Consider the following 14,245-nt stretch of genomic DNA (forward strand, 5'->3'; position numbering starts at 1 on the left):
TGTCTTCTGAAGCATGTGCACCGAATTCTCTTGCAACTTATAGCTGGAAAGTGGTATGAACACAAGAGAATTGACTGAGCAAATTGCAGAATTTCGGCCAGAAAACGCGCCTTTACAAAACGCGTCTAAAACTCGCGTTTTGTGCACTCGCGTTTTCACTTTTTCCTTACTTCAACTGTGATTTCCTCCATGATGCAGGCCGAACTGACTTTTGTGGAAAACACAAAAGTTGTAGCCCTTTGAATTAGCGTTCCAATGCTTCAAGAATCATCTAATTTGGAGATCGGTGGACGGAGATATGGTCAAAATACCATAGAATGGTCAATTCTGGGCTTCAGCTTTCGACCATCCAGATAAGTTTCTGTGTTTCGACCTTTTGACCAAGAAAACGGCTGAATTGGACTTTGATGTCTTCATACCAAATGTAGATATATCTCTTAGCTTCAAAATGGTACCAAGATCACCTTGATCTGATCGTTGTACCTCCTGATATAGTCAAAATACGAAAATGTGTCTGTGTTGTCAAAGCTGACTTTTCTTGATTTTTGTCCTCAAATTGCATTTCTTCCTTTTACACTTCATATTTTATTTTCCCCACTTTAATCCATCTTCAATCATCCAAATATCTTCTCAATGCACTTCATTTGATGATTGAATCATTAAACCTACAAAATATGAAGTTTTTACCATAAAAATCCATAAAATGCAATGTTAGCCACTTTAACATAAAATGTAGATTTTTACCAAAACCTTAGTTATTTTAGTTATTAAACTAAATAATCAAACCAAAATTAACTAATAAAACACACTAAAAATACGTAAAATAAACTCTTATCAAATACCCCCACACTTGAACCATTGCTTGTCCTCAAGCAATAAGAAATACAAACCAACAATGATCCAAAATTTGAAAATAAACATATGTAGCATTTCAACTTCATTTCCTCAAAACAAAGTAAATAACCATTATGCAATTATTCAATTAACCTCAAGTACTCATAATATCACGTAAAGGAGAGCCAATTATACCATAATTATAACAAGTTTAATTCAATTTCTCATTCTTTCCCAATTTCACAAGCAAGTAATTCATATGGTCAATAATAATGTTTCCTAAACTCATGATCATCTCTTTATTCTACTTAAAAGGATATTTATTCGTATAACATAGCTAAATTTTACTTAAGTTGTGAGAATGCCTTTTGACGCGAGAATCGACATTTTTAGATGAAGATCACCGGTTACTCAACACTTCACATACTCAAGTTGCTTTGCATACTCTTAATTCAAGTACCGTTTTACGCGAAAGTCGACATTTGTAGATGAAGACTCCCGGTTACTAAGTACGAGAATCATTGGAGTAGAATAAATCTTTTTTTCTTTTTTTTTTCTTTCCACTTTTTTTTTCTTTTTACAGCATAGATAATAATAAATTCCTCAAAAGAATAATCATGAGAAAAGTATTGCACTTATTGACCATATTTATCACTTAACTTATAAAATCCAATAAAGAAAAGAAATTTCATCAAATATGCAAAAAAATATAGGTATAATTTTCTCCACTTTACACGATATACTTTCCTACAAATGCAAAAATTATAATCACATAATAGTCATTTCCAAGTTAAATGAGAAAAGAAGTTTCCAAATCACATATATTTATCTCAAATGTAGGAGGAATTTGAACTACTAATGGTATGGAACTTGTTACCCCTTGGATAAAATCGAAAAAATATGAAACTTTTTGGGGCAAGTTTGCAATTTTGGACAAGATTTTAGAAAAATTTTGAATTTTAACACAAGTCCAATATTTGCAACTAATAATTCAATCACATACAATGTATATAATCTCAATTCTCCCCCCACACTTAACATACACATTGTCCTCAATGTGTAAAAAGGAAAATCAAGATAAAGAAAAGTAATACTCCCCTATTGTTGCGATTGAATATGAAGCTTCAAAATCCATTGCCCGTGTATCTCCAACGCTTCATGAGTTTCATTGGATAACCATTAGTGATGTAATCCTAAAAATGAAAAATGAGAAGCAAAAGTGATAACAAAGGTTTAATAAACAAAATGATGATCCGTAACTTCAATCCTTTGTTTTCGTGATGTACCTAAAAAAAAAATACACAATAAGCAACTCAAGGTACAAGAAAATATATATGAGGAAAAGAAGAAAAAAGAGAATCAAGGAATCTGCATTTTTTTTTTTTGCTCCGAAAACGCGACTCATCAAAACGCGCCACCAAGCCGCGTTTTGTGAAGTCGCGTTTCTTCACATATCTTGCAGGATTTAAAACGCGACTGTGTTATAAAACGCGACTTGGAGTCGCGTATTTGAAGTCGCGTTTTCAATTTTTGATCAGGCTGGAAAACGCGACTTGGTAGAAAACGCGACTTTCTGTCGCGTTTTGAAGGCGCGTTTTCTTCAGTATAGATGCAGAATTGAAAACGCGATTATGGAAAACGCGATTCTAAGGCGCGTTTTCAGCCCAAGTGCGTTTTCTTCTGCGAAATTTTTGCAGAAAGCCAATTTTGAAAAATTACCATTTGTACCCCAATCACTCAAAATGCATCATAGATCATTTGTTTGCTAAAATTCTCAATGCATGCACATGTAAAATGATCAAAATATGCATTTTAACCCCTTCTAACAAATCAAAAACAACAATTACTCAAATTGAGGGGTTGAGTTCCTTGATCGAATTTCGCCTTTTTCACCTCATTTGGTCACTTTTGCTTCCATTTCCAATACCTACAAATGAAAAATAACAAAATAACTCAAACACATACTTTAAACATAAAATCACCCCAAAATAACATAAACTTAAACAAACATTGGGTTGCCTCCCAATAAGCGCTTCTTTATAGTCAATAACTTGACTAGTTCACCTTATTTTTCAAGGAGGCTTAGTTAACGAATAATCCACCATTTTAGGCCGTGGTGGATCATTAAAAGGTGGCTTTATAGCAAAAGTCACATGTTCTAATGATGTGAGAAATGGAAATGACTTACCTATTTCAAGTGTTTCATAGATATTATCTTGAATATGCACCACTTGAGAATTCACCAAAGGGAATGCCATAAGAATATCTTGGACAGCAATACCCTTAGAACTTATATCTTCAATGCACTCCTCAAGAGGGGTGAAAAATGAGTCATTAAAACTCACCTCTTGGTTAGATCCAAAGATGTTATCATGTGAAATGGATATTTGCTCATTAAAACATAATTGAGATTCATCATTTTCATCCAAATGCAATCCATTTTCACATACAACATTCCCACCATTCATGCTAGGATCATTTTGCAAATTATTAGAAGAAATAACTTCACACAATACATGTAATTGATCTTTTATTCTACCAAAGTGAGAAGCCAATTCATCTATCATTTCCTCAATCCTATCAAAACGGTCGGAAGTCACATTAGCTAATTTTTCTATAGCTAACTCCCAAGATGGTTTTGCTTTATATTGGACATTTTCAGATTGGTAATCATAAAAATATGGATAATCACTATATGCACATTGATTTTCCCAACCATAAGAAAGAGAATTGCTCCAATTAGCACTGTATTGATCAAAATAAGGATTGTAATGCTCTAATTCATCATAGTAATCCACATTTTGTGCTTGCATACATGTATTAGTTGCATGATAACCTCCACACAAGTCACAAATCACATGATAAGAATTAAAAGTATTAACATTCCTCCCTTGCTCAATTTCATGTATAATTGTGTCCATTTGAACTTGTAACATAATTACATCAAATTTTGCCTTTAAGCACTTCAAACCATCTTCAAAAGACATACATTCAGTAAATTCTTGGTTACCTCTGTTGAAGGAGCTTTGCACTAGGCAACCATCCATTGCCAATCTTTCATTTCTCAAGCTTTGTCCTCCCAATTCACCTACCCTCCTCATTATCTAAAATTACTTTTAAACAATCTCAAAAGTAAGATTAGTTAAGAAGGATAGATTCCAAGACACAAACTAAAACAGAAAAAAAAATAAATAAATAAAAGTTGACTAAAAAAAAATGACATAAAACACATAAGATACAACAAAAACAACAAAAATAAGAAAAATTGTCTAAATTAATAAAGTTGCTCTTCACACTGATATTGCCAAATCTTCCCCGGCAACGGCGCCAAAAACTTGACGGGTATTTTACATACGTACAAGTTAAAAAACCGAATTACACCCGTTCACTGCAAGTATACAGATCAACTAGTAGTTTAGGGTATATATCGGGTCGATCCCACAGGGAAGAGTGAAAAATTACCGGTATTACTAAAGTTTCTTTATTATTTAGACTATCAATTAATGATAAGAAATTTAACCTACTGCACTTATACAAGAAATTAACAAATAAAAGCTCCTTAGGTTGTGGTATCCCTAATTACTCATGCAAGTGTTATATTTGGATCATTGAATACTACATCTAGGCTAATTATGGTGTAATTTCCTTATGCATTTGAATCCTACTTTCGTAGTGAATCAATTATACTTATAACTAATCCATACCTATTCTCATGGTTATGAAATTAGCTACAAGTTCATTTCTTCAGTGAAATTACATGAAATGAATCACTAAAAACCACATAGGTGCACCTCTATTTTCGTGAGTGTACTCCCTATGTTTAGCACTTCTTGAACTAATGTTAAATCTCAATTTTCATTGCATAAATAACACCTTAGATAATCACAATTAATGGTACCAGATTAATCATGATTTAAAGAGCCAAAGTGCTAAATAACTTGCTCAAATCATAGCAGTCAACTAGCCAAATAATAAGCACTAACAATCATAGAAAGTTCAACCAAACCCAAGGTATAAACTTTAGAGACACATATTAAACACAAAATCCAGAACTTGTATATTAACTAAATTTGGAATCAAGTACAAAAGATAAAGAGTTGAAAAGGAATGTAACCCATGTCACTTGAGCTCATCACCTTGCCTTCTTCATCTCCATCTTAATCCTAGTCTAGCAATATACAAGAGTGGATGAATTACACAAGCTAAACTATCCTACACTAAGGAAATGGAAGAACTACATTTCTGCACTCTTCAAGCTTCTCCCGTATGATAATGAATGTCCTCGGATCTCCCAAATGTCTCTGCATATAAGCTACTCAAGAGCTCCATTTTTCCAAGTCAAATTCCACCTTTTGATTCCCAAATCTCAACTTTGTTAGGATAGTCAATAACAAATGTTTTTGACTTGAAAATAAGCCACCTTGTCTGCCCTTTTGTCTTCTGAAGCATGTGCACCGAATTCTCTTGCAACTTATAGCTGGAAAGTGGTATGAACACAAGAGAATTGACTGAGCAAATTGCAGAATTTCGGCCAGAAAACGCGCCTTTACAAAACGCGTCTAAAACTCGCGTTTTGTGCACTCGCGTTTTCACTTTTTCCTTACTTCAACTGTGATTTCCTCCATGATGCAGGCCGAACTGACTTTTGTGGAAAACACAAAAGTTGTAGCCCTTTGAATTAGCGTTCCAATGCTTCAAGAATCATCTAATTTGGAGATCGGTGGACGGAGATATGGTCAAAATACCATAGAATGGTCAATTCTGGGCTTCAGCTTTCGACCATCCAGATAAGTTTCTGTGTTTCGACCTTTTGACCAAGAAAACGGCTGAATTGGACTTTGATGTCTTCATACCAAATGTAGATATATCTCTTAGCTTCAAAATGGTACCAAGATCACCTTGATCTGATCGTTGTACCTCCTGATATAGTCAAAATACGAAAATGTGTCTGTGTTGTCAAAGCTGACTTTTCTTGATTTTTGTCCTCAAATTGCATTTCTTCCTTTTACACTTCATATTTTATTTTCCCCACTTTAATCCATCTTCAATCATCCAAATATCTTCTCAATGCACTTCATTTGATGATTGAATCATTAAACCTACAAAATATGAAGTTTTTACCATAAAAATCCATAAAATGCAATGTTAGCCACTTTAACATAAAATGTAGATTTTTACCAAAACCTTAGTTATTTTAGTTATTAAACTAAATAATCAAACCAAAATTAACTAATAAAACACACTAAAAATACGTAAAATAAACTCTTATCAAATACCCCCACACTTGAACCATTGCTTGTCCTCAAGCAATAAGAAATACAAACCAACAATGATCCAAAATTTGAAAATAAACATATGTAGCATTTCAACTTCATTTCCTCAAAACAAAGTAAATAACCATTATGCAATTATTCAATTAACCTCAAGTACTCATAATATCACGTAAAGGAGAGCCAATTATACCATAATTATAACAAGTTTAATTCAATTTCTCATTCTTTCCCAATTTCACAAGCAAGTAATTCATATGGTCAATAATAATGTTTCCTAAACTCATGATCATCTCTTTATTCTACTTAAAAGGATATTTATTCGTATAACATAGCTAAATTTTACTTAAGTTGTGAGAATGCCTTTTGACGCGAGAATCGACATTTTTAGATGAAGATCACCGGTTACTCAACACTTCACATACTCAAGTTGCTTTGCATACTCTTAATTCAAGTACCGTTTTACGCGAAAGTCGACATTTGTAGATGAAGACTCCCGGTTACTAAGTACGAGAATCATTGGAGTAGAATAAATCTTTTTTTCTTTTTTTTTTCTTTCCACTTTTTTTTTCTTTTTACAGCATAGATAATAATAAATTCCTCAAAAGAATAATCATGAGAAAAGTATTGCACTTATTGACCATATTTATCACTTAACTTATAAAATCCAATAAAGAAAAGAAATTTCATCAAATATGCAAAAAAATATAGGTATAATTTTCTCCACTTTACACGATATACTTTCCTACAAATGCAAAAATTATAATCACATAATAGTCATTTCCAAGTTAAATGAGAAAAGAAGTTTCCAAATCACATATATTTATCTCAAATGTAGGAGGAATTTGAACTACTAATGGTATGGAACTTGTTACCCCTTGGATAAAATCGAAAAAATATGAAACTTTTTGGGGCAAGTTTGCAATTTTGGACAAGATTTTAGAAAAATTTTGAATTTTAACACAAGTCCAATATTTGCAACTAATAATTCAATCACATACAATGTATATAATCTCAATTCTCCCCCCACACTTAACATACACATTGTCCTCAATGTGTAAAAAGGAAAATCAAGATAAAGAAAAGTAATACTCCCCTATTGTTGCGATTGAATATGAAGCTTCAAAATCCATTGCCCGTGTATCTCCAACGCTTCATGAGTTTCATTGGATAACCATTAGTGATGTAATCCTAAAAATGAAAAATGAGAAGCAAAAGTGATAACAAAGGTTTAATAAACAAAATGATGATCCGTAACTTCAATCCTTTGTTTTCGTGATGTACCTAAAAAAAAAATACACAATAAGCAACTCAAGGTACAAGAAAATATATATGAGGAAAAGAAGAAAAAAGAGAATCAAGGAATCTGCATTTTTTTTTTTTGCTCCGAAAACGCGACTCATCAAAACGCGCCACCAAGCCGCGTTTTGTGAAGTCGCGTTTCTTCACATATCTTGCAGGATTTAAAACGCGACTGTGTTATAAAACGCGACTTGGAGTCGCGTATTTGAAGTCGCGTTTTCAATTTTTGATCAGGCTGGAAAACGCGACTTGGTAGAAAACGCGACTTTCTGTCGCGTTTTGAAGGCGCGTTTTCTTCAGTATAGATGCAGAATTGAAAACGCGATTATGGAAAACGCGATTCTAAGGCGCGTTTTCAGCCCAAGTGCGTTTTCTTCTGCGAAATTTTTGCAGAAAGCCAATTTTGAAAAATTACCATTTGTACCCCAATCACTCAAAATGCATCATAGATCATTTGTTTGCTAAAATTCTCAATGCATGCACATGTAAATTGATCAAAATATGCATTTTAACCCCTTCTAACAAATCAAAAACAACAATTACTCAAATTGAGGGGTTGAGTTCCTTGATCGAATTTCGCCTTTTTCACCTCATTTGGTCACTTTTGCTTCCATTTCCAATACCTACAAATGAAAAATAACAAAATAACTCAAACACATACTTTAAACATAAAATCACCCCAAAATAACATAAACTTAAACAAACATTGGGTTGCCTCCCAATAAGCGCTTCTTTATAGTCAATAACTTGACTAGTTCACCTTATTTTTCAAGGAGGCTTAGTTAACGAATAATCCACCATTTTAGGCCGTGGTGGATCATTAAAAGGTGGCTTTATAGCAAAAGTCACATGTTCTAATGATGTGAGAAATGGAAATGACTGACCTATTTCAAGTGTTTCATAGATATTATCTTGAATATGCACCACTTGAGAATTCACCAAAGGGAATGCCATAAGAATATCTTGGACAGCAATACCCTTAGAACTTATATCTTCAATGCACTCCTCAAGAGGGGTGAAAAATGAGTCATTAAAACTCACCTCTTGGTTAGATCCAAAGATGTTATCATGTGAAATGGATATTTGCTCATTAAAACATAATTGAGATTCATCATTTTCATCCAAATGCAATCCATTTTCACATACAACATTCCCACCATTCATGCTAGGATCATTTTGCAAATTATTAGAAGAAATAACTTCACACAATACATGTAATTGATCTTTTATTCTACCAAAGTGAGAAGCCAATTCATCTATCATTTCCTCAATCCTATCAAAACGGTCGGAAGTCACATTAGCTAATTTTTCTATAGCTAACTCCCAAGATGGTTTTGCTTTATATTGGACATTTTCAGATTGGTAATCATAAAAATATGGATAATCACTATATGCACATTGATTTTTCCAACCATAAGAAAGAGAATTGCTCCAATTAGCACTGTATTGATCAAAATAAGGATTGTAATGCTCTAATTCATCATAGTAATCCACATTTTGTGCTTGCATACATGTATTAGTTGCATGATAACCTCCACACAAGTCACAAATCACATGATAAGAATTAAAAGTATTAACATTCCTCCCTTGCTCAATTTCATGTATAATTGTGTCCATTTGAACTTGTAACATAATTACATCAAATTTTGCCTTTAAGCACTTCAAACCATCTTCAAAAGACATACCTTCAGTAATTTCTTGGTTACCTCTGTTGAAGGAGCTTTGCACTAGGTAACCATCCATTGCCAATCTTTCATTTCTCAAGCTTTGTCCTCCCAGTTCACCTACCCTCCTCATTATCTAAAATTACTTTTAAACAATCTCAAAAGTAAGATTAGTTAAGAAGGATAGATTCCAAGACACAAACTAAAACAGAAAAAAAAATAATAATAAAAATTGACTCAAAAAAATGACATAAAACACACAAGATACAACAAAAACAACAAAAATAAGAAAAATTGTCTAAATTAATAAAGTTGCTCTTCACACCGATATTGCCAAATCTTCCCCGGCAACGGCGCCAAAAACTTGACGGGTATTTTACATACGTACAAGTTAAAAAACCGAATTACACCCGTTCACTGCAAGTATACAGATCAACTAGTAGTTTAGGGTATATATCGGGTCGATCCCACAGGGAAGAGTGAACAATTACCGGTATTACTAAAGTTTCTTTATTATTTAGACTATCAATTAATGATAAGAAATTTAACCTACTGCACTTATACAAGAAATTAACAAATAAAAGCTCCTTAGGTTGTGGTATCCCTAATTACTCATGCAAGTGTTATATTTGGATCATTGAATACTACATCTAGGCTAATTATGGTGTAATTTCCTTATGCATTTGAATCCTACTTTCGTAGTGAATCAATTATACTTATAACTAATCCATACCTATTCTCATGGTTATGAAATTAGCTACAAGTTCATTTCTTCAGTGAAATTACATGAAATGAATCACTAAAAACCACATAGGTGCACCTCTATTTTCGTGAGTGTACTCCCTATGTTTAGCACTTCTTGAACTAATGTTAAATCTCAATTTTCATTGCATAAATAACACCTTAGATAATCACAATTAATGGTACCAGATTAATCATGATTTAAAGAGCCAAAGTGCTAAATAACTTGCTCAAATCATAGCAGTCAACTAGCCAAATAATAAGCACTAACAATCATAGAAAGTTCAACCAAACCCAAGGTATAAACTTTAGAGACACATATTAAACACAAAATCCAGAACTTGTATATTAACTAAATTTGGAATCAAGTACAAAAGATAAAGAGTTGAAAAGGAATGTAACCCATGTCACTTGAGCTCATCACCTTGCCTTCTTCATCTCCATCTTAATCCTAGTCTAGCAATATACAAGAGTGGATGAATTACACAAGCTAAACTATCCTACACTAAGGAAATGGAAGAACTACATTTCTGCACTCTTCAAGCTTCTCCCGTATGATAATGAATGTCCTCGGATCTCCCAAATGTCTCTGCATATAAGCTACTCAAGAGCTCCATTTTTCCAAGTCAAATTCCACCTTTTGATTCCCAAATCTCAACTTTGTTAGGATAGTCAATAACAAATGTTTTTGACTTGAAAATAAGCCACCTTGTCTGCCCTTTTGTCTTCTGAAGCATGTGCACCGAATTCTCTTGCAACTTATAGCTGGAAAGTGGTATGAACACAAGAGAATTGACTGAGCAAATTGCAGAATTTCGGCCAGAAAACGCGCCTTTACAAAACGCGTCTAAAACTCGCGTTTTCACTTTTTCCTTACTTCAACTGCGATTTCCTCCATGATGCAGGCCGAACTGACTTTTGTGGAAAACACAAAAGTTGTAGCCCTTTGAATTAGCGTTCCAATGCTTCAAGAATCATCTAATTTGGAGATCGGTGGACGGAGATATGGTCAAAATACCATAGAATGGTCAATCCTGGGCTTCAGCTTTCGACCATCCAGATAAGTTTCTGTGTTTCGACCTTTTGACCAAGAAAACGGCTGAATTGGACTTTGATGTCTTCATACCAAATGTAGATATATCTCTTAGCTTCAAAATGGTACCAAGATCACCTTGATCCGATCATTGTACCTCCTGATATAGTCAAAATACGAAAATGTGTCTGAGTTGTCAAAGCTGACTTTTCTTGATTTTTGTCCTCAAATTGCATTTCTTCCTTTTACACTTCATATTTTATTTTCCCCACTTTAATCCATCTTCAATCATCCAAATATCTTCTCAATGCACTTCATTTGATGATTGAATCATTAAACCTACAAAATATGAAGTTTTTACCATAAAAATCCATAAAATGCAATGTTAGCCACTTTAACATAAAATGTAGATTTTTACCAAAACCTTAGTTATTTTAGTTATTAAACTAAATAATCAAACCAAAATTAACTAATAAAACACACTAAAAATACGTAAAATAAACTCTTATCAGTTGTCATATTTATTTCAAAATAACGTGAAAGGCAGAAAGCTGTTCTGCACAGATTCTTGAAAACACCCCACATGACATGTAAATCAAGTCACATGCCTCAAAATATATATGAAATTTTCTATTGACAAAATGTACATGGTGCGTATGGAACATCATATAGTCTTCAATCGTGGAAACATTAAAAACTCATGGCAAATCGAGAAGCAGTCCCCTAACAATTTAAATTAATGTACGCAGCAAGTTTGTTGAACTGGTAGGAATAGAGTTAAAAGTCATATTGCATTAGAATCCTCACTTGCACAGGAAAAAAAATTTTAAGGGTAGGGTGTTTTTTAAGGGGGAGGGAGGTAATAATATGTCTTGAGATTTTAGTTGGGTGTTTTTTAAGTGTTTAGATTGGGTGTTATTAATGTACTTGTGCTGTCCTCAGGAGTTGAATTTTAAAAAGCTAAAGAATCCAATCCTAGTGTTCCGAGTTTGAGAACTAGTAAAATTAACGTGGGAATTTAAACCAAAAAAGAGATGAGTCTCCTAACTTTCAGGAAGAAATTCTTATCTTCATTTTTTCCCCCTTCCCCCAAGGAGGAAATTCTTATCTGTTACAGTAGAGGGATTAAGCATTTTGCAAAGTTGAAGTACTTTTATTCTCAGCCGTTACTTGAAAATGTTTTTCTTAGTCTCTTTCCAGAATGAAAGGTTTTCCCTCAAACCTTCCAAAAATGTTGATGTCAAAAGATTCCAAGACTTTCGTTTAATCAAGTGAACCATTGATAATTCGAATTGAACCTTTTGGAAAAATCCAGGGACATACAAAACAATTTATGCTTACGACTATCTTTTAATCGCCTTATTCTAGTTGTAGATTTAGGTTATTACGAAACAGTAACAATCCATCCTACTCTTCCACTATGGGGGAGGAAGTCCAAATGGGCTTATATGGAGCTTGAGGAGCAAATTATCTCGATAGCCGTTAACCTTTTCAAATAATCGAGTTTTGACCATTCAACTATTAATAGTATGTTTTTACTCACTAAACTATTAAATGTGTAAATTTTACGTCATTCCGTCTAATTTTGCCTTTAATTCTATTAGTTCTAACTATTAATAGTATGTCTCGTAAATTGTGCAGATTCTTAGATCTAATAAAGTTACTGGTGAAAATTAGATGGAATGACCCAAAAATTTACACTTTTAATAGTTTAATGGGTAAAAACATACTACCAATAATTGAGTGGCCAACTATTGACTATTAAAAAAATTTAGTAACTACCTGGATAATTTGCTCAGGGTTTAAGCAATGTTTTCAGAACCGGACCGGACCGGCCGGTTCGACCGGTTGGACCGTGAACCGGCCATGTCACCGGTCCGGTCTAATGTTAAAGCCGGAAGTTTATGGAGAACCGTTGAAACCCGGACGAACCGGACGAATCGTGTGAACCGTTAAGAACCGTGAACCGGCGGTTTTTTAAATTCTTCAACAAAATATCAAGAATGATGTAGCTAAGATTCGAACCTGGGTCTCCAAGTTTAAATATGACAATCTTACCGCTAGACTGTATTAAGTTTGTTGAGAATTCTACTTGACTAAAAAATATATTAAAACATCAAGTTCTTCTCTTATTTTTTTTTTCAATTTTTTCTTCTTAACCATTTTTAACCCAAATATCCACAACAAGATTTTCTCAAGTCTTCACCATTATTATCAGGTTATTATCTTTAGCAGATTGTAAACAAGTTGAAAATTTCAACTTTTCTTGTTTTCCAACATTTTAGTAAGTTTAATTTTTTTCTTTTCAAGGTTTTTTTCTATATTATTATCTTTAGTTGATTTTTTGCATTTTCTTCTTTTTCCCCTCAATTTTCATATGTTTCCCTCATTTTTGTTTTATTTTTATTCGATTAATTAAGGATGAAATTTTTGCAAAAGTAGTGCACATCCGTGTAGGAATTGGGTAGGAATTACAAATAATAACATTGGGTTGGTCAAAAATATGGTAGTTGGCACATAATCGAAGCTATTGATAATTGAATTTAAAATAATTAATGGTATAGGATCATTGAATTTAATATAACATGTTAATTAGTAATGTTTAGTAGCAATTAATTTTTTATGTGTTTAACTGTATATTTGTTTTTCAAAAATTTTTAGTTTTTTTTAGTTTGAGCAATTAGATTTATATTTTTATAATAAAATTTTAACTTTTTCAGCTTAAGTTGATGAAATTGTGAAGGTGGTGTGGTTGTTTATCATGCCACTGATAAAAGTTTGCTATTCAAATAGATTTGTCTTAACTTGAACTCTTTTATGGATTTTTTTAAGGGTTGTAAAAGAATTTCAATATTTAATTTATTTATTTTTTGTGTTTTTATTTGTGATAATTGGTGCACATTTGGATTGTATCTATTTATGTTTATAATGAATTTATGAAAACTTGTGGTGAATTATGATATTTTAATTATATTTATCATTCCATGTTTTGTGTATAACTTTTAGAAAATTTATTATTATCATAACTTAAATTAAGTTATGTTGGTAAAGTTCAAGTGTAGAATGAAACCTGCTTAGTACTTAACACTTCAAAAAAAAAAAAAACAGTGATCCTTTGAACCGGCCGGTTGGACCGGCCGGACCGGTCGAATCGCGAACCGGCCACCTCTCCGGTTCACTGACCGGTCCGAGTTTAAAAACATTGGGTTTAAGGGGTGAAAAGAGTTTTAAAGAAACTTTTCTTGACTATTGGACCAAGTCCCAATAGTTATATACATACATACACACACATACATTCATATATATATATATATATACACACACAACATACACCCACATATTTTTTTTTGGGGGGGGGGGGGGGGTTTTGTTTGGTGCTGGCTGAAGGTATTTCCTAAAGA

This window comes from Coffea eugenioides, chromosome 2 (assembly GCF_003713205.1).
Source record: "Coffea eugenioides isolate CCC68of chromosome 2, Ceug_1.0, whole genome shotgun sequence".
NCBI classification, from domain to species: domain Eukaryota; kingdom Viridiplantae; phylum Streptophyta; class Magnoliopsida; order Gentianales; family Rubiaceae; genus Coffea; species Coffea eugenioides.